This window comes from Osmerus mordax, chromosome 1 (genome assembly GCF_038355195.1).
Source record: "Osmerus mordax isolate fOsmMor3 chromosome 1, fOsmMor3.pri, whole genome shotgun sequence".
Taxonomy (NCBI): Eukaryota; Metazoa; Chordata; class Actinopteri; order Osmeriformes; family Osmeridae; genus Osmerus; species Osmerus mordax.
In genome coordinates this window covers 119,798-143,044 of record NC_090050.1, presented here as the reverse complement: position 1 = coordinate 143,044, position 23,247 = coordinate 119,798, and the positions used below count along the sequence as shown (strand labels likewise).

The following is a 23,247-nucleotide window of genomic DNA, read 5'->3' as shown; positions in this document are numbered from 1 at the left end:
CCTGGTTTAAACTAATGAGTCGTTATCAAACTCAGCAAAGACAGATAACGACTCCCTTCATTTGAATCAGGTATGTTGGAAGAGGGAAACATTTCAAACATGCAGGGGCAGGGCAGGGAAGGTGGGACCAGGATGGCGAAGGACTGGTCTAAAGGTCTTAGAAGTAACAAAGGTCCTTGGCCCATGACATGTCAACTCCAATGAATCATGGGACTTCTTGGGACATTGGGACGACATGGGACACAAGCTACTTTGGAGGGGATCGCAATTGAATGAAAACTGAGGAGAGAAGCGGAAGTTTCCGCCCGGTCTCGAACCGGGGACCTTTCGCGTGTAAAGCGAACGTGATAACCACTACACTACGGAAACTGCCAACACCCGAGAGACAGAAACCCAGTGCACTCACAAACACACAGTAACAAGGAAACAGAACAAGGACACACATTTATAACGTAACATGGGCATTTCGGCTCATGAACTAGTTGATACCCTGCTTCAGCAAGCTAGCAACAAAGGAGATTGTCTAAAGCAACCTTTCCCAATCCTGGACCTCAGGCCTCCCTGCCCTGCATGTTTTTGACCTGATTGGACCCTTGCCAAGCTCTACAGAAGCCAGCGAAACGACCGAACATGTGGCACCAGGGAAGCTAACTTACCGCTTCAAAGAACGACAAACCAACTCCAATGAACTCATGACTGTCGATAATGCATCAAGTATTTACGAGATGATCGCAAGCTGATAAAAGGAACCATGTTTCCGCCCGGTCTCGAACCGGGGACCTTTCGCGTGTTAGGCGAACGTGATAACCACTACACTACGGAAACTTCTTATAGGCAAACAACAGAAACTCAGTGCACGCACACACACACAAAACGAGGACACACCTTTACAATGTCAAATGGGCATTTTGGCTCATGAACTAGTTGATGTGGTTCATCAACAAGTCAGCAAGCACTGAGATGGTCTAAGGCAGTGGTTCTCAACCCTTGTCCTCAGGCCAGCATGCTTGAGATGTTTTCCTCTTCTAACACACCTGGTTTAAACTAATGAGTCGTTATCAAACTCAGCAAAGACAGATAACGACTCCCTTCATTTGAATCAGGTATGTTGGAAGAGGGAAACATTTCAAACATGCAGGGGCAGGGCAGGGAAGGTGGGACCAGGATGGCGAAGGACTGGTCTAAAGGTCTTAGAAGTAACAAAGGTCCTTGGCCCATGACATGTCAACTCCAATGAATCATGGGACTTCTTGGGACATTGGGACGACATGGGACACAAGCTACTTTGGAGGGGATCGCAATTGAATGAAAACTGAGGAGAGAAGCGGAAGTTTCCGCCCGGTCTCGAACCGGGGACCTTTCGCGTGTAAAGCGAACGTGATAACCACTACACTACGGAACCTGCCAACACCCGAGAGACAGAAACCCAGTGCACTCACAAACACACAGTAACAAGGAAACAGAACAAGGACACACATTTATAACGTAACATGGGCATTTCGGCTCATGAACTAGTTGATACCCTGCTTCAGCAAGCTAGCAACAAAGGAGATTGTCTAAAGCAACCTTTCCCAATCCTGGACCTCAAGCCTCCCTGCCCTGCATGTTTTTGACCTGATTGGACCCTTGCCAAGCTCTACAGAAGCCAGCGAAACGACCGAACATGTGGCACCAGGGAAGCTAACTTACCGCTTCAAAGAACGACAAACCAACTCCAATGAACTCATGACTGTCGATAATGCATCAAGTATTTACGAGATGATCGCAAGCTGATAAAAGGAACCATGTTTCCGCCCGGTCTCGAACCGGGGACCTTTCGCGTGTTAGGCGAACGTGATAACCACTACACTACGGAAACTTCTTATAGGCAAACAACAGAAACTCAGTGCACGCACACACACGCACACACAAAACGAGGACACACCTTTACAATGTCAAATGGGCATTTTGGCTCATGAACTAGTTGATGTGGTTCATCAACAAGTCAGCAAGCACTGAGATGGTCTAAGGCAGTGGTTCTCAACCCTTGTCCTCAGGCCAGCATGCTTGAGATGTTTTCCTCTTCTGACACACCTGGTTTAAACTAATGAGTCGTTATCAAACTCAGCAAAGACAGATAACGACTCCCTTCATTTGAATCAGGTATGTTGGAAGAGGGAAACATTTCAAACATGCAGGGGCAGGGCAGGTGGGACCAGGATGGCGAACGACTGGTCTAAAGGTCTTAGAAGTAACAAAGGTCCTTGGCCCGTGACATGTCAACTCCAATGAATCATGGGACTTCTTGGGACATTGGGACGACATGGGACACAAGCTACTTTGGAGGGGATCGCAATTGAATGAAAACTGAGGAGAGAAGCAGAAGTTTCCGCCCGGTCTCGAACCGGGGATCTTTCGCGTGTAAAGCGAACGTGATAACCACTACACTACGGAAACTGCCAACAGCCGAGAGACAGAAACCCAGTGCACTCACAAACACACAGTAACAAGGAAACAGAACAAGGACACACATTTATAACGTAACATGGGCATTTCGGCTCATGAACTAGTTGATACCCTGCTTCAGCAAGCTAGCAACAAAGGAGATTGTCTAAAGCAACCTTTCCCAATCCTGGACCTCAGGCCTCCCTGCCCTGCATGTTTTTGACCTGATTGGACCCTTGCCAAGCTCTACAGAAGCCAGCGAAACGACCGAACATGTGGCACCAGGGAAGCTAACTTACCGCTTCAAAGAACGACAAACCAACTCCAATGAACTCATGACTGTCGATAATGCATCAAGTATTTACGAGATGATCGCAAGCTGATAAAAGGAACCATGTTTCCGCCCGGTCTTGAAGGATTCAAAATCTTTGTGTCTATTCCAATAAGTAATGATGGTATTCTATGACACAAATCTGTGTTCTAGAAAGAGTGGTCTGGAGTCACAGAGGTCCGATAATCTCAGCTTTAATGCAGCAGTTGGAAATCAACAAGTACAGAGCTCTGGGGCTGTCTACGTTTCCCTACCCGCAACAGAGTTTGGGCTGGTTCACGAAGTCCAACTGGCTATCTTTCCCTGCCCCAGCATATCATATACAATGGAATTGAAAACACAAGTATCAAAAAAGGGTTGAGCTTGTTCTCTCGTGCATCAGGGAGTTGTTCTTGCCTCCGCGTCCCACCTGCTCGGGTGCCGTCTCCACCCGGTTTCAAGGTTGTTTCTGAAAATGAAGAGATAGAGACACAAAGAACAGCCTGCTTCCCACACACAGTGTGAGACCCAATGTTTAAGCCTGGGCACACTTCTAAGTTCATAACTTTAATAAGCACAATGCATAACTTTAATAAGCACAATATATTCTTTAAGACATGCCTCCTTCATAAATCCTGTTGTTATATTCACTCGTGCACAGTGCCCGTGATGCATTCAGTGATTAAAATGCCACACATATTAATAACTGGGATCATAGTTAGTGTCGTGCCTGATATGCAGCTGGTGATTACAGTTCTAAAATATGTGTTGTAATGTATTATACATTCTTTAATCCCTCTTTTGATCTCTGAAAACACCAGAGATCAATCAACATAGCCCGGACCAACCACCGCCTCCTCGTCCTGGTCTGCCAGCCCCAGCAACGGCATTTGGAACCCCTTCGTCGGGTTCTCCACAGCCGAGACAATGATCCTGTTACACAGGGACCTGATACATGGGATACAACAACACCCACACAGAGCAAACATGCACAACATACCAAATATGGAGAGAAAGACAGAGACAATCATCGTCTTCCAACGACCAAAAGTGTTATTTAGCCAATCGTTGAGGGGATTCTGAATTCCCGAATTGTCGTGCATTTCTTTAGATAATGTACGCAAGCCTTCTAAGGCCCTGGTCACCGATCCATCCGGGGCAGTATTATTGGGGATAAATGTACAACAGGCTTCACCAAACATCGCGCAGACCCCCCCTTTCTCAGCTAATAGCATGTCTAGTGCCAAACGGTTTTGAACAGCCATAAGTGAGGTGGCAGAGAGTTGCTCTGCCAGTCCTTCTACCGCATCCCTAGTCAGATTCGCCAGTCGCAAGACATTGTAGTTGACATAATTAATACGGTCTACATTTTTGTTTGGGGTGATGGGAAACAGAGCACTCAACAAAGGTATGTTTTCGAAACCTGCGGCGATTTGGTCAGCCAATTTAAATTCGTCGGGAACCCCCCGGGGAATTCCAATAGAGTCTATGTACGTAAGGCCATCCTTGGTTAGATCGAAATTGGTGCTCCTGCGCTGCCTAGCGGACACTGTATTACTTTGTTTATGACCTAGGAAGAAAACCGGTGTTGCCAGGCGAACGAGTGCACATCGACCCCACCATCCTATTGGTAGCCTGGGCAACAGAGAACTTCCCCCACAGGACCAATATAAATCCGTGCGTGCCCAGGACAGGGTGTATTTAATGATGTTCATGGTATAAGTTTTGTTACACCTGTCTCTAGGGATTGTCCCCACCGCCCGAGTGGCACTAGCAGAACTGTTTCGGGAGAAGCAAATCAGTAGGTGAGGCCCCGGCCTAAATGGTGGAGGACGGGTGTAATTAGATATGGGTGGGAAGATCTTACTGAGCTGATTACAATTGAGAGATTCTATCCCAGACAGTAGTTCTATCATGCATCTAAACCCTGGTTTGTCTGTTTGTGGTAAGAGGGGTGCCGGTTCACTGTATAAAATGGGGCGCCCAACTGAACAAGCCACACAGTCGGCCATGTGGTTTTCTTTTGCCGTTGCCGTCAACCACCCCAGCCACAGGTTCTGCCCCACTCCTCCGGTAGCCAACATGATAACGTCCGAGGTACTAAGTTGGGAGTAGTCGACGGAGTGGATACCAGTCATTTGATGTATTAAAATTGGTTTAGTAGTGGAGTTGTCCGGTCGAATAACGGGATCAAGTATATTAATTTTAATCATGCCCATGGTGTCCCCCCCAGGTTGTTCTACCCCTAAGATCAAGTACACAGTGTCCTTCCCCTCACTCGTGCCCCCTAAGCCGTATGGGCCTTTAGGGAGATGTTTAAGAGTTAACTGCACTGGGTTGGACTCCGTCGTGCCCCCTCCCCCCAAACGACTGAATGTGACGTTTTCCCAATATTTGTCTGCTCCCGGGGTCCAGTGGGGACCCGTATATTTGACCACAAAACCCCACGCCGGGCACCACTGTTCATGGATGAGTCGCCCCTGCGCGCAACGGGTATGGACATATGGTTGTGAGCATAGGTAAAGGTCATACCCCCTCCATAAACTGTTCTGACCGTTACACTTGATGACGCGGCAGAGGTCAAAGGTGAATGTGGTGGCACTCCCCCTGGTGTAGTTCAATTCGATGCCCTGATAGGCAGTCAGGCATACCTCCGGTGGATTGTTCTGTCTTGCCCGTCTCTCCAACTGTTGTGGTAAATACAAAAAATAATACACTTGCAAGCCTATGACTAAGCTAAGCAATCCCAGCCAGGCTAACCCTGTAACACACTTCATGTTGATATTGATAAAACACACTCTTAAGCGAAATAGCGAAAACTGTCTTAGTCCAGTACAACTCTAGTGTGATCAAGCAGTATTACTCTTGACCTCGTCGTAACCCTCTTTTCCGGACTCTCACATTCGTAGCAAATAGCAAACAGTTCACTGGCCCCCTTGGCCCTTCTCCACCAACTCCTGCAACGTACGACTGGGTTCTGGAGCAGCAGAACACATGCTCCAGTGGTACCACGTACTCCCTTTTCCCAGCACCCTTAGGGCGTGCGAGGTTCTCTCGATGACCTTGAACGGTCCTGTCCACCGAGGTTCTGTCCACTTTCTCTTAATGGCTTTCACCCACACCCAGTCAGCAGTGAAGGCCTTGACTGGATCCTGTGCTGTCCCCCGTTTCTCCTGTACCTGTTTGGAGAAGGATGATACCAGAGCAGACAGCTGATCATAGTATGGTTGATGCGCCAACTCACCCTCCGCCTCCAGTAGGTCCAGCCCAGCTCCCGGTCCCGGAAACTGTCGCCCCGTCAGAAGTTCATATGGGGTGAATCCTGTAGAGGTGTTCACTGAACTCCTGATAGCTGCTAGGGCAATAGGGAGAGCATCTACCCAATTCATGTTAGTTGTTGCACAGATTTTGGCCAACTTGCATTTCAGATTTCGATTCATGCGTTCAACCTTTCCCTGTGACTGGGGGTGATACACTGCCCCAAACGCGTGCACCAACCCCAGACTTTGTTCTACCAATTGGAGATGTTTGTTTTTGAAGTGTGACCCATTGTCTGACCTGATTCGTTTTGGGAACCCATGGAACGGAATATAATTGTTAGTCAAAAATTTACATACAGATTTTGCATCCTCATGTTTTGTGGGGACAGCCTCAGGCCATCCTGTGTACCCATCCACCGCCACGAGAAGGTAGCGATGACCACGTACTGAGTTTATCATGTCGGTGTAATCAATGACTATTTCCTGACCTGGGGTTTTTGGTAGTGGAAACATTCCTTGATGTGGTTTCAGAGTTGGTCTTACATTATACTCCTGACACACCCGACATTCAGCCACATAGTTAGCCACCATAGCTGGTAGATGAGGGTGCCACCAATGTGTAAGACGCACCATCATCTCTTTATATCCTGCGTGTTCTAACCCATGACTCTGTTTAAATATGCCCTGTCGCATACCTGCCGGCAGAGCTGGGCGCCCGTCCGGGCCCCTCCATAGAAGGGTCTGACCTTCCACCGCCCCTGTCACCGGACAGGGAGCTTTTTGTGCTCCTCTTTGTCTCCACACCTCTTTTTCCTGTGGGGAGACGGCCTCTTGAGCCTCGATTACCTGTGTCATCAAATCCGGTTTCATCTCCTGTGAAACCATTATATACATAGGGAGATAACCAGCAGCTTTCTTGGCCGCTTCGTCTGCTGCTTCATTCCCCAGGGCCACCTTAGTTTTAGACCCGTCATGTCCTTTACATTTCATTACTGCTACTTGAGCTGGTTTTAGGACGGCTTTGGCCCATTGTCTCATTTGTTTTTCATGTCTAATGGGTGTACCCGTGGTTGTCAAGAACCCCGCCCGCAGCCACTGACTCAGTTCCACATGGAGTGCGCCCACTACATATGCTGAGTCGGAGAAAATATTTACAGTTTTGCCCTCGGCTCCTTCGAGAGCCTTAATCATGGCTGTTAGTTCAGCCAGCTGTGCTGACTCCTTACCTACCACCCGTCCTGATTCGACTTCTTCAAACCCTTCTCCTGTCTGTCTGACTACTGCCCATGCAGCTTTTAACCCTTCCTCCGGATGTCTGTAACAACACCCATCTGTGAACAGTACCTCTTCTGCTTCTGCCAATGGTGTTGCACTTAGATCCGGTCGGACCTTGACCTCTTTTTGCACCCTGTGTTCACATACATGACTGTCACCTTCTCCCCCTGTCATTCCCTCTGCCATATTGATCCCTTCATGTGTGTATGTTACATTTGGTGCCCCTAATACATTGTCGATCCTGATGCGCCTGTTTGTTGTTAATGTGAACATGTTTGAATTGATGTAGGCCATAACTCCGTGCGACGTCAGTACCGTGATTGGGTGGCCCATGACTATGTGAGCCGATTTTTGAAGTAGTTTTGCTACTCCTGCCGCATGTTTTGTGCATAATGGCTGTCGTTTCTCTGTGTTGTCAAACATTGCGCTGAGATATAGCAGTACTCTCCTGCCACCCTCTTTTTTCTGAAACAACACCCCATTCGCCGATAGGGTGGTTTCAGAAACATCCAAATAAAAAGGCAATGTGTAGTCCGGAAGCGCCAGTTCAGCCGCGCGGGCGAGATCCTGTTTCAATTTGATAAAAGCTTCCTCGGCCGGAATGTCCCATGTCAGGACATTGTTTAGGTTGCGCATGCCTTGTGCATTAATGATGGTGCGTAAGGGGGCTGTGCTGTCCACGTACCCGGGGACATACTGTCGACTGAAACCTGTCAACCCCAAAAATGACAGCATGTCCTTGACCGTGCGAGGTTTGTCATGCTGAAGAATCGCCGAACGATGCGCAGCGGACACTCCTGATCCTTCCCCCGATATAACACGTCCCAAGAAAGTGACAGACCGACGGCAACACTGGAGTTTGGACTTTGAGACTTTGAACCCGCAATTGAACAAATGACGCAGAACAGTCTGAGTGGCATTCAGGCAGCTGAGGGGCGTGGTGGCCGCCAATAATAAATCGTCCACATACTGAAGTAAAACCACCCCGTCCGGTAGTGGCACATCCTGCAAAAGTTTGCGTAGCTCCTGATTGAACACGCCCGGCGATAAAACGAAACCCTGGGGGAGAACAGTGTACTCGTATTTACGGCCTTGAAATGTAAATGCGAAAATGTGGCGAAGATGCTCTGCCAGGGGGAGACAGAAGAACGCATTGGCCAAATCAATACATGAAAACCACTGATGTTGAGGGCCTACCGCCGCCATACAGGTGTAGGGGTTTGGAACAGAGACTGTTGGGGTGGTAACAATTCGATTGATGCGTCGTAGGTCATGAGTCATCCTGTATTTGTCGGTGCCTGGTTTGGGGACGGGGAGAATGGGTGTATTCCACCGAGAGGCAGATGGAACCAAAACCCCTACTTTTAACAGACCGGATATTGTGTCAGCCACGCCTGCCTCTGCCTCTGGTTTGTGTCGGTATTGGCGATGGTCAATGTAGTATGGAAAGGGGCAGTCAAATGTGAATGTAATAGGTGTTACTGAGTGACAGTGACCAACGTCTGTGGCCCCTGTGGACCACAGGGCCGTTGGCAAGGTAGCTAACATGGCGGCGGTGTCCTCGTGATCTGTTTTTTCCCTACCGTGTGAGCGAGACAGCTGGCGGTGTTGCATGATAATATCATCTGAGGCTGCAATGGCGATTCTATACATACTACCGGTTTTAGACCACTGTACTGCCGGAATTTGGGTGTCCTGCCAATCCGGAAGAGACATGCCGTATTTAACCATTGGTCCTAATTCTTTAGCCTGATGGTTAGCTTGCAATGCCAATGAGAGATGTGGAACCGATTCGTCAGACATTTTGTACCACGCGGCCGTTTCCGATGGTAGAGTGACGTCCGCTGCCACTCCCTTGTTGCCTACATAGATATGTTGGAATGTGACTGCTGCGGTGGTGTCTAATAAGGAGTCAAAAAATGCTTGTTTGTATGTCTCATCCCCGACCCTATCATAGAACAGAGTGACATGCCAGGGGTCATTCAATGTATGATAAGCATCAATCAAATCAATCCAAGGGCACCACTCCCAGTAAGTGGATAGTAGGCCACCATGGTTAACCGTCTCCGCGGACAGAGCACCCCAGTAAATGTCAGCGGGCGTTTCCTCACGGTGGGAGGTAAGTAACATCTGAGAGGCCGACGTCAACCCATCAACGGAGCAATTGACCGTGTGTCCATTCGGAAATGTCACTCTGACCCCATCCGCAGAACAGAGTATTGAAGCCCCCACCAAAGTCAGAATATCTCGACCCAGGAGATTGACTGGACATGCCGGTGACTGGACAAAAGAGTGTAACAATGTTTGATTAGCCACCTTGATAGGTAGCGGCTTAGTGAGAGGCAGGCGTTGAGGAGTCCCAGAAAAACCCATAAGTTCCACTGTCGCGGTTGAGACCAAGTTCCTGGGCACTGGCTTGGACAATGTGGAGTATCGTGCGCCAGTGTCCACTAGAAATGACAGAGAGTCTCCACCCACAGTTACGGAGAGCAGGGGGTCTGCCAGCCCCTGCTCGTTAGGGCTCTTCGGGCCCCCTCATGCATCAGGATAGCCCTCACCCGGGATCCAGTGGTCATCTGGACACCTGACCGGGTACTGCCCCCGAGGTGGACCCCCTCTACCGCCTCTGAACCCTCCCTGTGGAGCGGCTCCGGCAAAAGGTGCTTGATGAAGACCTCGCTGCCCTCGCCCATATCCGGGAGGAGCCTGACCCCCCATTTGAGACTGTCCCTGACCACCGTTTGGACAGTCACGCAGCCAGTGGTCCATCTGTCCGCAGACAAAGCATCCCATGGATCTCCCCGGTCCACCCCTTCCCCTTGCTCTACCCCGACCCCTGTCCTGCCACTGTCCACCAGGGGGTCCCCAGGGCCCCTGCTGGTAACCTGGGTGGGGCTGAGACATAGCACCTACCACTGCTGAATATGTCTGTGGATGATCTAAAGGATATAAATTATCTGCCGGGAGCATGGGAGGACCTGTCACTACCGCCGGATGTTGCTGCACCATCTGATTACCATCTGAGCGTTTGTTTTTCGACGCCTGGCCCGCTGCTTTACGTGCCTCCTCTAGTTGGAGTTTGAGGAGCTGGACCTCTATGTCCTTACCCGCTCCCTTTTTTTGTCCGCTATAGTTTTAGATTGTTTTAGGTGATGTACCAGGTGGTTTTCCCATATGGCCGGGCGGGCTCCTGCCATATCCGGGTTTTCAATCATACGCGCTTTAACCTTGTCTGGGCAACCTGCCAAAACCGCCGCTCGATAGACCTGTGTGTGTGAGGGGTCCCTATCTGGATGTACGCCAGTGGCTTGGGTCCACTCTTCCTTGCACTCGGACAGGAATTTAAACGGACTGGTATCTGGGTCGAATTTGAATAAGATGGTGTGCAGTGCGGTGACTGGTTGGGGCCATTTGAGATCCATAGCATCTCCCACACAGGCTGACACCTGATTGAATGGGGTTTGGTCTGCGGTGTTAGTTATATCAGCGGCTCGTTCAATCTGTTCCAAATCCCACCCCGTGGTCTGTCTGCCCATGAGCTGTCTCCAATCTCCCACCGCGAGCGTCATCCCCTGAGTTAATTGGGCTAGTTTGCGCATCCACTTCCGCCCCCCTTCCTCTGTTGGAGGCATTGCCTCAGCTATGTTTGATGTGTCCTGAAACGCCCATGGTTTGTAGCGCATGCCTCCGCCTGGTGCTGCCATTAAGGGAAATTGCCTCCCAGTATATTGTGCCCCCGATCTCGTATGTCTCGTCATGTCGCCGGGGGTGTGTTCTGTGGGTATGGGTTTTAGGTCAGCCAAGGTAATCGAGCCTGACATTGTAGCGCCGTAAGTAGTCGGTGTCGTGCTCACATCCCCCTCCCTCGCCTGGTTTTCTCCTTCCATCCCCGCCCTCTCAAAAAACCTGTCTCGTGCCTTTCCCTCTGAATAAGTTTTTTCCATTGCCATCAGGTCCTCTCTAATTTGTATTTCCTCCCTACGTCTACGAGCACTGATCTCCGTTAATTCAGCTAAATTTGAAAACGAGCCGCCGATGTCGTGGTTTCTGCGAGCGCGTTTACAGAAGGCATCCTCCGCAGGGCTGTGATGCGAGGGGCCGGCACGGTCCAGTGACCCTGTCCTACGGCCAACGAGTGGTGAGCTGGAACGTACACTTGCTGCCCCCAAACTTTCGGTTCCCGCATCTGCCACTTCCTCCATATCTAACTGACCGCTGTGGACTCTATACACCGGCATTTGATGCGAGTACGGAGGTGGGGCGGTGGCTTTTTTTGGAAGTGAAGGGTACAGTCTAGGGGCGTACGGAGCCGGTGGTAATTCTATGGGGACTGTTTTAACCTCATCTTCGCGACATTTGTTTCCCTCGTAATTATAATTTACGGAAGATATGGCTACACCCAAATTATGACACAGTCGCCTGCCATTCTCCCATTCATCACATTCTTTTTTCCATTTTCCTTTTTTGAAAATACCACTCGGGCATGTTCCGAGTGCTTTCTTTGCTTTTATGGCCGCTGCCTCACTTTCAATCATTATCCGTTTTAAGCACATACGGTCCCCTTCATCCCAGTTATTTAGTATCAAATGTCGTTTCCAGAACTCGTCATACTCGGCACGTACTTGTTTACGTTTATCTTTCTCCGTGCCACTTATTATTTGAGCGACCGCTATGTCATATTGGAAACAAAGGGTTTGACGTTTATCTGACATTTCCTCTAATTTATGTATACCCTTGGTAAAAGAAGAAAGCACGAGATTGATAAAAGTGAGTGATTTAACAATTTGACAACTTGTTAGATTTTGCACTGAAGACAATTATGGTCCTTGGAGGACACCTAGTGGATCTTTTATTTTTATTTTATTTTTTAAAGAACGACAGATCTGTTTAAAATACCGTTCAACTCAACCCGACTCCACACAATTATTACTTTTTCACATCAATTCAATTCTGTAACCCTCTTGTACCGGAGAGGACAAAGAAAAGACACACCACACTCCTCTCTATTTTTATTACACTCAATCTGACTCCACACAAATAGACAGTATTCAGAGATTCTAACCCTTGGAGAGGACTCTAACCTCCCTCTGGACAAAGACAACGAATTTAGGGACTCTAACCCCTGGAGAGGACTCTAACCTCCCCTTGGACAAGACAACGAGTTTAGGGACTCTAACCCCTGGAGAGGACTCTAACCTCCCCTTGGACAAGACAACGAGTTTAGGGACTCTAACCCCTGGAGAGGACTCTAACCTCCCCTTGGACAAGACAACGAGTTTAGGGACTCTAACCCCTGGAGAGGACTCTAACCTCCCCTTGGACAAGACAACGAATTTAGGGACTCTAACCCCTGGAGAGGACTCTAACCTCCCCTTGGACAAGACAACGAATTTAGGGACTCTAACCCCTGGAGAGGACTCTAACCTCCCCTTGGACAAGACAACGAGTTTAGGGACTCTAACCCCTGGAGAGGACTCTAACCTCCCCTTGGACAAGACAACGAATTTAGGGACTCTAACCCCTGGAGAGGACTCTAACCTCCCCTTGGACAAGACAACGAGTTAAGGGACTCTAACCCCTGGAGAGGACTCTAACCTCCCCTTGGACAAGGACAACGAGTTTAGGGACTCTAACCCCTGGAGAGGACTCTAACCTCCCCTTGGACAAGACAACGAATTTAGGGACTCTAACCCCTGGAGAGGACTCTAACCTCCCCTTGGACAAGACAACGAGTTTAGGGACTCTAACCCCTGGAGAGGACTCTAACCTCCCCTTGGACAAGACAACGAGTTTAGGGACTCTAACCCCTGGAGAGGACTCTAACCTCCCCTTGGACAAGACAACGAGTTTAGGGACTCTAACCCCTGGAGAGGACTCTAACCTCCCCTTGGACAAGACAACGAATTTAGGGACTCTAACCCCTGGAGAGGACTCTAACCTCCCCTTGGACAAGACAACGAGTTTAGGGACTCTAACCCCTGGAGAGGACTCTAACCTCCCCTTGGACAAGACAACGAGTTTAGGGACTCTAACCCCTGGAGAGGACTCTAACCTCCCCTTGGACAAGACAACGAATTTAGGGACTCTAACCCCTGGAGAGGACTCTAACCTCCCCTTGGACAAGACAACGAGTTTAGGGACTCTAACCCCTGGAGAGGACTCTAACCTCCCCTTGGACAAGACAACGAGTTTAGGGACTCTAACCCCTGGAGAGGACTCTAACCTCCCCTTGGACAAGACAACGAATTTAGGGACTCTAACCCCTGGAGAGGACTCTAACCTCCCCTTGGACAAGACAAAACACAAAAACGGTTGATTTCCCACCACTGTTGGTTTGACTAGGTACGATGAAACATAGTAATCGTCTAAATTTGGTTCTCAGTTCCGAATAGCAGTACTTTGAATTAACAGGTGTCTGCTTACCTTTTTTTATGTTGAGGCCTCTGACGATTACGTCTGTCTCCTCGCACCGGTGTATGGGTCTCTCCCCCGATCCGTCGGTCGGGCCGGAACCCTCTGGACTCCCTCTTTTCAGCGTCGGGGTCACCAGTTGAAGGATTCAAAATCTTTGTGTCTATTCCAATAAGTAATGATGGTATTCTATGACACAAATCTGTGTTCTAGAAAGAGTGGTCTGGAGTCACAGAGGTCCGATAATCTCAGCTTTAATGCAGCAGTTGGAAATCAACAAGTACAGAGCTCTGGGGCTGTCTACGTTTCCCTACCCGCAACAGAGTTTGGGCTGGTTCACGAAGTCCAACTGGCTATCTTTCCCTGCCCCAGCATATCATATACAATGGAATTGAAAACACAAGTATCAAAAAAGGGTTGAGCTTGTTCTCTCGTGCATCAGGGAGTTGTTCTTGCCTCCGCGTCCCACCTGCTCGGGTGCCGTCTCCACCCGGTTTCAAGGTTGTTTCTGAAAATGAAGAGATAGAGACACAAAGAACAGCCTGCTTCCCACACTCAGTGTGAGACCCAATGTTTAAGCCTGGGCACACTTCTAAGTTCATAACTTTAATAAGCACAATGCATAACTTTAATAAGCACAATATATTCTTTAAGACATGCCTCCTTCATAAATCCTGTTGTTATATTCACTCGTGCACAGTGCCCGTGATGCATTCAGTGATTAAAATGCCACACATATTAATAACTGGGATCATAGTTAGTGTCGTGCCTGATATGCAGCTGGTGATTACAGTTCTAAAATATGTGTTGTAATGTATTATACATTCTTTAGTCTCGAACCGGGGACCTTTCGCGTGTTAGGCGAACGTGATAACCACTACACTACGGAAACTTCTTATAGGCAAACAACAGAAACTCAGTGCACGCACACACACACAAAACGAGGACACACCTTTACAATGTCAAATGGGCATTTTGGCTCATGAACTAGTTGATGTGGTTCATCAACAAGTCAGCAAGCACTGAGATGGTCTAAGGCAGTGGTTCTCAACCCTTGTCCTCAGGCCAGCATGCTTGAGATGTTTTCCTCTTCTGACACACCTGGTTTAAACTAATGAGTCGTTATCAAACTCAGCAAAGACAGATAACGACTCCCTTCATTTGAATCAGGTATGTTGGAAGAGGGAAACATTTCAAACATGCAGGGGCAGGGCAGGTGGGACCAGGATGGCGAACGACTGGTCTAAAGGTCTTAGAAGTAACAAAGGTCCTTGGCCCGTGACATGTCAACTCCAATGAATCATAGGACTTCTTGGGACATTGGGACGACATGGGACACATGCTACTTTGGAGGGGATCGCAATTGAATGAAAACTGAGGAGAGAAGCGGAAGTTTCCGCCCGGTCTCGAACCGGGGACCTTTCGCGTGTAAAGCGAACGTGATAACCACTACACTACGGAAACCGCCAACACCCGAGAGACAGAAACCCAGTGCACTCACAAACACACAGTAACAAGGACACACATTTATAACGTAACATGGGCATTTCGGCTCATGAACTAGTTGATACCCTGCTTCAGCAAGCTAGCAACAAAGGAGATTGTCTAAAGCAACCTTTCCCAATCCTGGACCTCAGGCCTCCCTGCCCTGCATGTTTTTGACCTGATTGGACCCTTGCCAAGCTCTACAGAAGCCAGCGAAACGACCGAACATGTGGCACCAGGGAAGCTAACTTACCGCTTCAAAGAACGACAAACCAACTCCAATGAACTCATGACTGTCGATAATGCATCAAGTATTTACGAGATGATCGCAAGCTGATAAAAGGAACCATGTTTCCGCCCGGTCTCGAACCGGGGACCTTTCGCGTGTTAGGCGAACGTGATAACCACTACACTACGGAAACTTCTTATAGGCAAACAACAGAAACTCAGTGCACGCACACACACACAAAACGAGGACACACCTTTACAATGTCAAATGGGCATTTTGGCTCATGAACTAGTTGATGTGGTTCATCAACAAGTCAGCAAGCACTGAGATGGTCTAAGGCAGTGGTTCTCAACCCTTGTCCTCAGGCCAGCATGCTTGAGATGTTTTCCTCTTCTGACACACCTGGTTTAAACTAATGAGTCGTTATCAAACTCAGCAAAGACAGATAACGACTCCCTTCATTTGAATCAGGTATGTTGGAAGAGGGAAACATTTCAAACATGCAGGGGCAGGGCAGGTGGGACCAGGATGGCGAACGACTGGTCTAAAGGTCTTAGAAGTAACAAAGGTCCTTGGCCCGTGACATGTCAACTCCAATGAATCATGGGACTTCTTGGGACATTGGGACGACATGGGACACAAGCTACTTTGGAGGGGATCGCAATTGAATGAAAACTGAGGAGAGAAGCGGAAGTTTCCGCCCGGTCTCGAACCGGGGACCTTTCGCGTGTAAAGCGAACGTGATAACCACTACACTACGGAAACTGCCAACACCCGAGAGACAGAAACCCAGTGCACTCACAAACACACAGTAACAAGGACACACATTTATAACGTAACATGGGCATTTCGGCTCATGAACTAGTTGATACCCTGCTTCAGCAAGCTAGCAACAAAGGAGATTGTCTAAAGCAACCTTTCCCAATCCTGGACCTCAGGCCTCCCTGCCCTGCATGTTTTTGACCTGATTGGACCCTTGCCAAGCTCTACAGAAGCCAGCGAAACGACCGAACATGTGGCACCAGGGAAGCTAACTTACCGCTTCAAAGAACGACAAACCAACTCCAATGAACTCATGACTGTCGATAATGCATCAAGTATTTACGAGATGATCGCAAGCTGATAAAAGGAACCATGTTTCCGCCCGGTCTCGAACCGGGGACCTTTCGCGTGTTAGGCGAACGTGATAACCACTACACTACGGAAACTTCTTATAGGCAAACAACAGAAACTCAGTGCACGCACACACACGCACACACAAAACGAGGACACACCTTTACAATGTCAAATGGGCATTTTGGCTCATGAACTAGTTGATGTGGTTCATCAACAAGTCAGCAAGCACTGAGATGGTCTAAGGCAGTGGTTCTCAACCCTTGTCCTCAGGCCAGCATGCTTGAGATGTTTTCCTCTTCTGACACACCTGGTTTAAACTAATGAGTCGTTATCAAACTCAGCAAAGACAGATAACGACTCCCTTCATTTGAATCAGGTATGTTGGAAGAGGGAAACATTTCAAACATGCAGGGGCAGGGCAGGTGGGACCAGGATGGCGAACGACTGGTCTAAAGGTCTTAGAAGTAACAAAGGCCCTTGGCCCGTGACATGTCAACTCCAATGAATCATGGGACTTCTTGGGACATTGGGACGACATGGGACACAAGCTACTTTGGAGGGGATCGCAATTGAATGAAAACTGAGGAGAGAAGCGGAAGTTTCCGCCCGGTCTCGAACCGGGGACCTTTCGCGTGTAAAGCGAACGTGATAACCACTACACTACGGAAACTGCCAACACCCGAGAGACAGAAACCCAGTGCACTCACAAACACACAGTAACAAGGAAACAGAACAAGGACACACATTTATAACGTAACATGGGCATTTCGGCTCATGAACTAGTTGATACCCTGCTTCAGCAAGCTAGCAACAAAGGAGATTGTCTAAAGCAACCTTTCCCAATCCTGGACCTCAAGCCTCCCTGCCCTGCATGTTTTTGACCTGATTGGACCCTTGCCAAGCTCTACAGAAGCCAGCGAAACGACCGAACATGTGGCACCAGGGAAGCTAACTTACCGCTTCAAAGAACGACAAACCAACTCCAATGAACTCATGACTGTCGATAATGCATCAAGTATTTACGAGATGATCGCAAGCTGATAAAGGGAACCATATTTCCGCCCGGTCTCTAACCCGGGACCTTTCGCGTGTTAGGCGAACGTGATAACCACTACACTAAGGAAACTTCTTATAGGCAAACAACAGAAACTCAGTGCACGCACACACACGCACACACAAAACGAGGACACACCTTTACAATGTCAAATGGGCATTTTGGCTCATGAACTAGTTGATGTGGTTCATCAACAAGTCAGCAAGCACTGAGATGGTCTAAGGCAGTGGTTCTCAACCCTTGTCCTCAGGCCAGCATGCTTGAGATGTTTTCCTCTTCTGACACACCTGGTATAAACTAATGAGTCGTTATCAAACTCAGCAAAGACAGATAACGACTCCCTTCATTTGAATCAGGTATGTTGGAAGAGGGAAACATTTCAAACATGCAGGGGCAGGGCAGGTGGGACCAGGATGGCGAACGACTGGTCTAAAGGTCTTAGAAGTAACAAAGGTCTTTGGCCCGTGACATGTCAACTCCAATGAATCATGGGACTTCTTGGGACGACATGGGACACAAGCTACTTTGGAGGGGATCGCAATTGAATGAAAACTGAGGAGAGAAGCGGAAGTTTCCGCCCGGTCTCGAACCGGGGATCTTTCGCGTGTAAAGCGAACGTGATAACCACTACACTACGGAAACTGCCAACACCCGAGAGACAGAAACCCAGTGCACTCACAAACACACAGTAACAAGGAAACAGAACAAGGACACACATTTATAACGTAACATGGGCATTTCGGCTCATGAACTAGTTGATACCCTGCTTCAGCAAGCTAGCAACAAAGGAGATTGTCTAAAGCAACCTTTCCCAATCCTGGACCTCAAGCCTCCCTGCCCTGCATGTTTTTGACCTGATTGGACCCTTGCCAAGCTCTACAGAAGCCAGCGAAACGACCGAACATGTGGCACCAGGGAAGCTAACTTACCGCTTCAAAGAACGACAAACCAACTCCAATGAACTCATGACTGTCGATAATGCATCAAGTATTTACGAGATGATCGCAAGCTGATAAAGGGAACCATATTTCCGCCCGGTCTCTAACCCGGGACCTTTCGCGTGTTAGGCGAACGTGATAACCACTACACTAAGGAAACTTCTTATAGGCAAACAACAGAAACTCAGTGCACGCACACACACGCACACACAAAATGAGGACACACCTTTACAATGTCAAATGGGCATTTTGGCTCATGAACTAGTTGATGTGGTTCATCAACAAGTCAGCAAGCACTGAGATGGTCTAAGGCAGTGGTTCTCAACCCTTGTCCTCAGGCCAGCATGCTTGAGATGTTTTCCTCTTCTGACACACCTGGTATAAACTAATGAGTCGTTATCAAACTCAGCAAAGACAGATAACGACTCCCTTCATTTGAATCAGGTATGTTGGAAGAGGGAAACATTTCAAACATGCAGGGGCAGGGCAGGTGGGACCAGGATGGCGAACGACTGGTCTAAAGGTCTTAGAAGTAACAAAGGTCTTTGGCCCGTGACATGTCAACTCCAATGAATCATGGGACTTCTTGGGACGACATGGGACACAAGCTACTTTGGAGGGGATCGCAATTGAATGAAAACTGAGGAGAGAAGCGGAAGTTTCCGCCCGGTCTCGAACCGGGGACCTTTCGCGTGTAAAGCGAACGTGATAACCACTACACTACGGAAACTGCCAACACCCGAGAGACAGAAACCCAGTGCACTCACAAACACACAGTAACAAGGAAACAGAACAAGGACACACATTTATAACGTAACATGGGCATTTCGGCTCATGAACTAGTTGATACCCTGCTTCAGCAAGCTAGCAACAAAGGAGATTGTCTAAAGCAACCTTTCCCAATCCTGGACCTCAAGCCTCCCTGCCCTGCATGTTTTTGACCTGATTGGACCCTTGCCAAGCTCTACAGAAGCCAGCGAAACGACCGAACATGTGGCACCAGGGAAGCTAACTTACCGCTTCAAAGAACGACAAACCAACTCCAATGAACTCATGACTGTCGATAATGCATCAAGTATTTACGAGATGATCGCAAGCTGATAAAAGGAACCATGTTGCCGCCCGGTCTTGAACCGGGGACCTTTCGCGTGTTAGGCGAACGTGATAACCACTACACTACGGAAACTTCTTATAGGCAAACAACATAAACTCAGTGCACGCACACACACGCACACACAAAACGAGGACACACCTTTACAATGTCAAATGGGCATTTTGGCTCATGAACTAGTTGATGTGGTTCATCAACAAGTCAGCAAGCACTGAGATGGTCTAAGGCAGTGGTTCTCAACCCTTGTCCTCAGGCCAGCATGCTTGAGATGTTTTCCTCTTCTGACACACCTGGTTTAAACTAATGAGTCGTTATCAAACTCAGCAAAGACAGATAACGACTCCCTTCATTTGAATCAGGTATGTTGGAAGAGGGAAACATTTCAAACATGCAGGGGCAGGGCAGGTGGGACCAGGATGGCGAACGACTGGTCTAAAGGTCTTAGAAGTAACAAAGGTCCTTGGCCCGTGACATGTCAACTCCAATGAATCATGGGACTTCTTGGGACATTGGGACGACATGGGACACAAGCTACTTTGGAGGGGATCGCAATTGAATGAAAACTGAGGAGAGAAGCGGAAGTTTCCGCCCGGTCTCGAACCGGGGACCTTTCGCGTGTAAAGCGAACGTGATAACCACTACACTACGGAAACTGCCAACACCCGAGAGACAGAAACCCAGTGCACTCACAAACACACAGTAACAAGGAAACAGAACAAGGACACACATTTATAACGTAACATGGGCATTTCGGCTCATGAACTAGTTGATACCCTGCTTCAGCAAGCTAGCAACAAAGGAGATTGTCTAAAGCAACCTTTCCCAATCCTGGACCTCAGGCCTCCCTGCCCTGCATGTTTTTGACCTGATTGGACCCTTGCCAAGCTCTACAGAAGCCAGCGAAACGACCGAACATGTGGCACCAGGGAAGCTAACTTACCGCTTCAAAGAACGACAAACCAACTCCAATGAACTCATGACTGTCGATAATGCATCAAGTATTTACGAGATGATCGCAAGCTGATAAAAGGAACCATGTTTCCGCCCGGTCTCGAACCGGGGACCTTTCGCGTGTTAGGCGAACGTGATAACCACTACACTACGGAAACTTCTTATAGGCAAACAACAGAAACTCAGTGCACGCACACACAAAACGAGGACACACCTTTACAATGTCAAATGGGCATTTTGGCTCATGAACTAGTTGATGTGGTTCATCAACAAGTCAGCAAGCACTGAGATGGTCTAAGGCAGTGGTTCTCAACCCTTGTCCTCAGGCCAGCATGCTTGAGATGTTTTCCTCTTCTGACACACCTGGTTTAAACTAATGAGTCGTTATCAAACTCAGCAAAGACAGATAACGACTCCCTTCATTTGAGTCAGGTATGTTGGAAGAGGGAAACATTTCAAACATGCAGGGGCAGGGCAGGTGGGACCAGGATGGCGAACGACTGGTCTAAAGGTCTTAGAAGTAACAAAGGTCCTTGGCCCGTGACATGTCAACTCCAATGAATCATGGGACTTCTTGGGACATTGGGACGACATGGGACACAAGCTACTTTGGAGGGGATCGCAATTGAATGAAAACTGAGGAGAGAAGCAGAAGTTTCCGCCCGGTCTCGAACCGGGGACCTTTCGCGTGTAAAGCGAACGTGATAACCACTACACTACGGAAACTGCCAACACCCGAGAGACAGAAACCCAGTGCACTCACAAACACACAGTAACAAGGAAACAGAACAAGGACACACATTTATAACGTAACATGGGCATTTCGGCTCATGAACTAGTTGATACCCTGCTTCAGCAAGCTAGCAACAAAGGAGATTGTCTAAAGCAACCTTTCCCAATCCTGGACCTCAAGCCTCCCTGCCCTGCATGTTTTTGACCTGATTGGACCCTTGCCAAGCTCTACAGAAGCCAGCGAAACGACCGAACATGTGGCACCAGGGAAGCTAACTTACCGCTTCAAAGAACGACAAACCAACTCCAATGAACTCATGACTGTCGATAATGCATCAAGTATTTACGAGATGATCGCAAGCTGATAAAGGGAACCATATTTCCGCCCGGTCTCTAACCCGGGACCTTTCGCGTGTTAGGCGAACGTGATAACCACTACACTAAGGAAACTTCTTATAGGCAAACAACAGAAACTCAGTGCACGCACACACACGCACACACAAAATGAGGACACACCTTTACAATGTCAAATGGGCATTTTGGCTCATGAACTAGTTGATGTGGTTCATCAACAAGTCAGCAAGCACTGAGATGGTCTAAGGCAGTGGTTCTCAACCCTTGTCCTCAGGCCAGCATGCTTGAGATGTTTTCCTCTTCTGACACACCTGGTATAAACTAATGAGTCGTTATCAAACTCAGCAAAGACAGATAACGACTCCCTTCATTTGAATCAGGTATGTTGGAAGAGGGAAACATTTCAAACATGCAGGGGCAGGGCAGGTGGGACCAGGATGGCGAACGACTGGTCTAAAGGTCTTAGAAGTAACAAAGGTCTTTGGCCCGTGACATGTCAACTCCAATGAATCATGGGACTTCTTGGGACGACATGGGACACAAGCTACTTTGGAGGGGATCGCAATTGAATGAAAACTGAGGAGAGAAGCGGAAGTTTCCGCCCGGTCTCGAACCGGGGACCTTTCGCGTGTAAAGCGAACGTGATAACCACTACACTACGGAAACTGCCAACACCCGAGAGACAGAAACCCAGTGCACTCACAAACACACAGTAACAAGGAAACAGAACAAGGACACACATTTATAACGTAACATGGGCATTTCGGCTCATGAACTAGTTGATACCCTGCTTCAGCAAGCTAGCAACAAAGGAGATTGTCTAAAGCAACCTTTCCCAATCCTGGACCTCAAGCCTCCCTGCCCTGCATGTTTTTGACCTGATTGGACCCTTGCCAAGCTCTACAGAAGCCAGCGAAACGACCGAACATGTGGCACCAGGGAAGCTAACTTACCGCTTCAAAGAACGACAAACCAACTCCAATGAACTCATGACTGTCGATAATGCATCAAGTATTTACGAGATGATCGCAAGCTGATAAAAGGAACCATGTTGCCGCCCGGTCTTGAACCGGGGACCTTTCGCGTGTTAGGCGAACGTGATAACCACTACACTACGGAAACTTCTTATAGGCAAACAACATAAACTCAGTGCACGCACACACACGCACACACAAAACGAGGACACACCTTTACAATGTCAAATGGGCATTTTGGCTCATGAACTAGTTGATGTGGTTCATCAACAAGTCAGCAAGCACTGAGATGGTCTAAGGCAGTGGTTCTCAACCCTTGTCCTCAGGCCAGCATGCTTGAGATGTTTTCCTCTTCTGACACACCTGGTTTAAACTAATGAGTCGTTATCAAACTCAGCAAAGACAGATAACGACTCCCTTCATTTGAATCAGGTATGTTGGAAGAGGGAAACATTTCAAACATGCAGGGGCAGGGCAGGTGGGACCAGGATGGCGAACGACTGGTCTAAAGGTCTTAGAAGTAACAAAGGTCCTTGGCCCGTGACATGTCAACTCCAATGAATCATGGGACTTCTTGGGACATTGGGACGACATGGGACACAAGCTACTTTGGAGGGGATCGC

General features: G+C 48.4%; 18 non-coding genes across 18 annotated transcripts; all 18 read right to left on the bottom strand.

The window, feature by feature from the left end:
• Positions 1 to 296: 296 nt before the first annotated feature.
• Positions 297 to 369, bottom strand: trnav-uac (transfer RNA valine (anticodon UAC)). The gene has a single exon. It is a non-coding gene; the product is annotated as a tRNA-Val (tRNA).
• Positions 370 to 752: 383 nt separating this feature from the next.
• trnav-aac (transfer RNA valine (anticodon AAC)) lies at positions 753 to 825 on the bottom strand. The gene has a single exon. It is a non-coding gene; the product is annotated as a tRNA-Val (tRNA).
• Positions 826 to 1,329: 504 nt separating this feature from the next.
• Positions 1,330 to 1,402, bottom strand: trnav-uac (transfer RNA valine (anticodon UAC)). Its single transcript has one exon. It is a non-coding gene; the product is annotated as a tRNA-Val (tRNA).
• Positions 1,403 to 1,785: 383 nt separating this feature from the next.
• Positions 1,786 to 1,858, bottom strand: trnav-aac (transfer RNA valine (anticodon AAC)). The gene has a single exon. It is a non-coding gene; the product is annotated as a tRNA-Val (tRNA).
• Positions 1,859 to 2,363: 505 nt separating this feature from the next.
• On the bottom strand, positions 2,364 to 2,436 carry trnav-uac (transfer RNA valine (anticodon UAC)). Its single transcript has one exon. It is a non-coding gene; the product is annotated as a tRNA-Val (tRNA).
• A 12,635-nt stretch (positions 2,437 to 15,071) lies between these two features.
• Positions 15,072 to 15,144, bottom strand: trnav-uac (transfer RNA valine (anticodon UAC)). The gene has a single exon. It is a non-coding gene; the product is annotated as a tRNA-Val (tRNA).
• Positions 15,145 to 15,514: 370 nt separating this feature from the next.
• On the bottom strand, positions 15,515 to 15,587 carry trnav-aac (transfer RNA valine (anticodon AAC)). Its single transcript has one exon. It is a non-coding gene; the product is annotated as a tRNA-Val (tRNA).
• Positions 15,588 to 16,086: 499 nt separating this feature from the next.
• Positions 16,087 to 16,159, bottom strand: trnav-uac (transfer RNA valine (anticodon UAC)). Its single transcript has one exon. It is a non-coding gene; the product is annotated as a tRNA-Val (tRNA).
• A 370-nt stretch (positions 16,160 to 16,529) lies between these two features.
• trnav-aac (transfer RNA valine (anticodon AAC)) lies at positions 16,530 to 16,602 on the bottom strand. Its single transcript has one exon. It is a non-coding gene; the product is annotated as a tRNA-Val (tRNA).
• Positions 16,603 to 17,107: 505 nt separating this feature from the next.
• Positions 17,108 to 17,180, bottom strand: trnav-uac (transfer RNA valine (anticodon UAC)). Its single transcript has one exon. It is a non-coding gene; the product is annotated as a tRNA-Val (tRNA).
• Positions 17,181 to 18,133: 953 nt separating this feature from the next.
• Positions 18,134 to 18,206, bottom strand: trnav-uac (transfer RNA valine (anticodon UAC)). Its single transcript has one exon. It is a non-coding gene; the product is annotated as a tRNA-Val (tRNA).
• A 953-nt stretch (positions 18,207 to 19,159) lies between these two features.
• On the bottom strand, positions 19,160 to 19,232 carry trnav-uac (transfer RNA valine (anticodon UAC)). Its single transcript has one exon. It is a non-coding gene; the product is annotated as a tRNA-Val (tRNA).
• Positions 19,233 to 19,615: 383 nt separating this feature from the next.
• trnav-aac (transfer RNA valine (anticodon AAC)) lies at positions 19,616 to 19,688 on the bottom strand. The gene has a single exon. It is a non-coding gene; the product is annotated as a tRNA-Val (tRNA).
• A 505-nt stretch (positions 19,689 to 20,193) lies between these two features.
• Positions 20,194 to 20,266, bottom strand: trnav-uac (transfer RNA valine (anticodon UAC)). Its single transcript has one exon. It is a non-coding gene; the product is annotated as a tRNA-Val (tRNA).
• A 383-nt stretch (positions 20,267 to 20,649) lies between these two features.
• trnav-aac (transfer RNA valine (anticodon AAC)) lies at positions 20,650 to 20,722 on the bottom strand. The gene has a single exon. It is a non-coding gene; the product is annotated as a tRNA-Val (tRNA).
• Positions 20,723 to 21,217: 495 nt separating this feature from the next.
• trnav-uac (transfer RNA valine (anticodon UAC)) lies at positions 21,218 to 21,290 on the bottom strand. The gene has a single exon. It is a non-coding gene; the product is annotated as a tRNA-Val (tRNA).
• A 953-nt stretch (positions 21,291 to 22,243) lies between these two features.
• Positions 22,244 to 22,316, bottom strand: trnav-uac (transfer RNA valine (anticodon UAC)). The gene has a single exon. It is a non-coding gene; the product is annotated as a tRNA-Val (tRNA).
• A 383-nt stretch (positions 22,317 to 22,699) lies between these two features.
• On the bottom strand, positions 22,700 to 22,772 carry trnav-aac (transfer RNA valine (anticodon AAC)). The gene has a single exon. It is a non-coding gene; the product is annotated as a tRNA-Val (tRNA).
• Between the last annotated feature and the right edge of the window lie 475 nt (positions 22,773 to 23,247).